Source organism: Sinocyclocheilus rhinocerous, unplaced genomic scaffold, assembly GCF_001515625.1.
Source record: "Sinocyclocheilus rhinocerous isolate Xijiao unplaced genomic scaffold, SAMN03320098_v1.1 scaffold910, whole genome shotgun sequence".
NCBI classification, from domain to species: Eukaryota; Metazoa; Chordata; class Actinopteri; order Cypriniformes; family Cyprinidae; genus Sinocyclocheilus; species Sinocyclocheilus rhinocerous.
The window spans coordinates 338391-343336 of NW_015667266.1; the positions used below are offsets into that span (position 1 = coordinate 338391).

General features: G+C 34.3%; 1 long non-coding RNA gene across 1 annotated transcript in view; it reads left to right on the forward strand.

The window, feature by feature from the left end:
- LOC107733396 (uncharacterized) overlaps nt 1-4946 on the forward strand; it is a 10693-nt gene that overhangs the window by 763 nt on the left and 4984 nt on the right. The window lies entirely within an intron of this gene.

Genomic DNA, 4946 nt, shown 5'->3' on the forward strand with positions numbered 1-4946 from the left:
TGTAATATTGTGAAATATTATTACGATGTAAAATAACGTTTTTCTATTTTAATATACATAAAAACCTAATTTATTCCTGTGATGCAAAGCTGAATTTTCAGCATCATTACTCCAGTCTTCAGTGTCACATGATCTTCAGAAATCATTATAATATGCTGATGTATTATTAGTGTTGGAAACAGTTTTTGCTGCTTAATATTTTTTTGGAACCTGTGATACTTTTTTTCAGGATTCTTTGCGGAATAAAAAGTTAAAAAGAAGAGCATTTATTCAAAATATAAATCTTTTGTAATTGTAACACTGGAGTAATGATGCTGAAAATACTGCTTTGATGACAGAAATAAATTACACTTTAACAGATATTCACATAGAAAACCATTATTTTAAATAGCAATAATATTTCACAATTTTAAATTTTTTTCTGTATTTCTGATCAAATAAATGCAGCCTTGATGAGCAGAAGAAACTTCTTTAAAACACATTACTAGTCTTACTGATCCCAAACTTTGGAACGGCAGTGTATATGTAAGTTACATGGTATTTTCTTGGAAACTTGGTGATGCAGTGGTAATTTTTGGGATGCAAGTACTTCATTTAATGTATATGTCCAAAAATATGGTAATTCCATGGTACATAGTCTATAAAACCATGCTATTTTTGTTATTGATTTGTAAGTCATATAAATAGCACGATGTATTCATTCAGTTGCATTCAAATTACAGTGTTTTAATGGATGCACTATGGTAATACCATGTTTTTGGCATTTATTAAATGCATTGGCACACAATGTAATCAGAATTGGATAATCATTCAGTACCATGGTATTACTGTCTGATCTCGTTATGTTACCGTGGTAATACAGTTTGATTTTGTCATGGACAAACATGCATATAAACACTTGAAGTAACTCAGTTGTGTGTGTGTGTTAATAAGCAAATATTGCTGATGATATTTTTAAATGAAATAACACATTTGAAAGACGTTGACGGGTCTTACGGTCCGATTTTAACATCTAGAGGTTGTAGTTTCTCTTTTAAGAATGATTTCTGCACCGTGGTGTTGGTTTTCTCTCGCTGTGGCCCGCGTCGAGCTTCTGGGTCAAAGTTCACGGTGAAAGAGGCTGGATGTGTGTGAGGCGTTAGTCACTCGTGCAGGACTGTCGCATTACTGAAGCGGTCTCACACTGCGGTTCTGTATCCAATGGCAACACGCTGCAAAGGTCTCGTGTGAGTGTGCCGCCGAGTGTTCAAACTCTCAAAGGAAAGACGGACAAAGAGCGAGCGAGTGTGTTTGTGGGAGTTTCAGCGCTTGTGCTGATGCAGACGGCCTGAGTGTGTGTTTATTAAAGGAATAGTTCAGCCAAAAATGAGAATGTGGCCATCTGAGATGTGGATGAGTTTGTATTTGGAGAAATGTAGCATTGCATCAGTGTCTCAGCAATGGATGCTCTGCAGTGAATGGGTGCCGTCAGAATGAGAGTCCAAACAGCTGATAAAAACATCACAATAATCCACAAGTAATCCACAGCACTCCAGTCCATCAGTTAACATCTGGAGAAGACAAAAGCTGAAACACATCCAGCATTAAGACGTTTTTAACTAAAATACCATAGAGTCCATAATCCATAATAACGCTTCCTCCAGTGAAAAAGTGTTCTGGTGTGAATCAGGAGAGAAATCTGCACAGATCAAGCACCGTTTAAACAGCTCTAAACACATATGTGGCTGGATTTTGATGTGAGACACAACAGGAGATGGACTTTTTCACTGGAGGAAGAGTTATTATGGATTATTACACGGCTTTGTGTTTGATTAGCTAATAAAATATTAAAACTCTATTCAATATTTTGTGTGCAATTATTTAATTATGTCATCCTGGTATCGCGGACTCGCTCTCTCGTTTCATACAAACGCAGCTGCTGCAGTTTGCCACGATTGTGTTGGACACTGTAATTAGGGATGTAACGATTCACTATTTATTTTTTACAAAATTAGATTTAAGACATATTATAAATTAAATGTGTCCTTTTATTAATGCTTGGACAAAATACTGCACATTTCTTTGTGAAATTGAAATATAACACTATAATAATATACTAATATAGCACTTGCATATTATTGCTCTTTTGTTGGTTTTGATTGCTTCTCATTTGTAAGTCGCTTTGGATAAAAGCGTCTGCTAAATGACACAATTTTAATATAATGTAAATGTAAATAACAAAACAACATTGAAATTTTAAAACAAGCCCCAAATCAAATAAATAACACAAATAAAATAAATATTTTCAACCGGCTCGCGGTTAATCGTTACATCCCTAACTGCAATGGATTATTAGATAACTAACCAACTGGTAAGATTTTAAAACATTTCCGTGTTAAATCAGTATCTGTCATCGCCATAATCATTTATGTGGTTAAATGTTGTGTAATAAGTGACTGCACCGTATTTCTTAAATGTCCGTCTAGTTTTAACTTTACACTTGCTTGCAACTGCATTCTTCACGGAAGCTTCAAATCAATATATCGTGTCTAATTATTTACTTAATATGTGGCAAGTAGCCGTGTAATAAGTGGGATAATGTACATCCAGATGGTTGTTATCGCTGAATAACCCCCTTCAATATTTCTGAATATCCGTTACTTATGGACTCGTGTTTGAGTTAAAAACGTCTTAATGCTGGATTTGTCTCAGCTTTTGTCTTCTCCAGATGTTAACTGATGGACTGGAGTGCTGTGGATTACTTGTGGATTATTGTGATGTTTTTATCAGCTGTTTGGACTCTCATTCTGACGGCACCCATTCACTTGCAGTGAGACACTGATGCAATGCTACATTTCTACAAACCTGATCGGTTCTCTTGGTTCGTTTAGTTCGGACCAAAAAAAGAAAACAATACACAATATGATTCCTGGTCCGCTTGCGTTCACACTGGCATTTTTGACAGCGAACCTAAAGGCACAGTGATACGTTCACAACCTGATTGGTTGGGTTGAATGACGTATATTTCGTGATGGAACACACCAAGGTTCGGATGTGTTCATTCACACTTACTCAAACGAACTGCACTAACAGAGCAATCACACCAGAGTTCATTTTAATCGAACCAAGCATGACAAGTGTGAACACACCCTAAGTGGTTAAATGTACTCGCACCTCTGCTTTTATGCATGTAAACACAGCCCACTGTGAACACTCTTGTAATTCGCTTCAACCTTTTCGAACTTTATGAATGATTATTTTAGGTTCGAGTGTGTGTAAGAAACTGAAAGCGAGCAGAGTACGGATGTTTCTAAAAACCAAGCTCAGAATCGATTCCAGAGAGAATCGCGATGCATTCGTGAAAAACACATAATCGATCCACGAATCGATTTTTAGGTTAAGCTGAGGCTTATGATAGACATGATATTTCTCTTGGACGCTCAGATCTGATGCTCAGTGGTTTTGAGCCAATCAAAACATGAACGCCACACTCTCCTGAGCTGTGATGGAACGTGAAAAATAAACCCGTTTTACACTTTCAAGAGCTTTTAAAAATTAGAAAAGCATCTACATTGGAATTTTTTTTTTAAGTTGTAAATGAAACAAAGATTATTGGAGTACCTTTTAGAAGAAAAATACTATTTCAGTTTTTCTACTTAAAAATGTCATGTTTAATTATTGCCATTTCTTTGTAATTATTTATGAATTTACTAGCAGCTTCTGAGAAAATAGTTTCTATGCCAAATTTGTATTTTTTTTTTAATCTTTTTACATTTTTTCATTATGTAATATAACTAAATGTTTGTTTGTTTTTTTAAATATTGTTTGCTAAAAAATTATTTTGTCAGAATGCACTGCTACTTTTTAATGGCCATCAATGGAGAAAGCTGCTTTTTGCCCCTTTAATTGTGTCGTTACAGCAGGAACTAACTAGATCATGCTAACTAGCTAAACTTGACTGATTAATCTGCAGATATTTCGCCATTTTGAGGCTAATAACTATAGTCATTTGACTGATAAATTAAGTTTTTCCCTTGTTTCAGTTCTGACAGCCTTGCCAATGGATGATGCATGTTTTCTGTTTTTTAATATTAATTTTGAGTGAATTTGGTGTTAAGTTTTCATTCAATTCTAGCAGCATCATCAGCCATTGAAAACCCATAGCGTTTGACCACTAGTTGTAGCTCTTGTGTTTAGGTTCTGATCTTATTTATTAAAATCATATGATATGGTCATTGTGTTATTTTCTTTTCATGAAAAAATTGACATGGGGAGAAGTGTATTTTCAAAAATGGGAAAGCGTTTATTTTGCAGATTGCTACAAATGCAGTTTTACTTTTCTGCAGTATTTTGGAAATTATAAAAATGTTATACTGTCTAGAAAGTTATTCTTCTGTTTGTCTTATATTTTCATCATGATTATGAAGATTTTTTGCAATAACATGCACTGATTAGCAGTAGACTGATTAGAGGTCGACCGATTATCGGCACCGATATTAAGATTTTTTATGGTTATCGGTATCTGTCATTTTCAAAACCGATTTGCAAATAAAATAATTTAAAAGCATTTAAAGAAAGTTTTTGTCAGATCCCTTGTTATTCTTAATTTTGACATTAACTTTAATTTTTAAACCAGACATATTTCAACATTCAAAATATCGGTTATTGGTCTACTTGATCTGTAATAATCGGTATCGGCCCTGAAAAACACACACAAACACACACACACACACAATTTTCAAAACCGATTTGCAAATAAAATAATTTAAAAGCATTTAAAGAAAGGTTTTGTCAGATCCCTTGTTATTCTTAATTTTGACATTAACTTTAATTTTTAAACCAGACATATTTCAACATTCAAAATATCGGTTATTGGTCTACTTGATCTGTAATAATCGGTATCGGCCCTGAAAAACACACACAAACACACACACACACACACACACACACATATATATATATATATA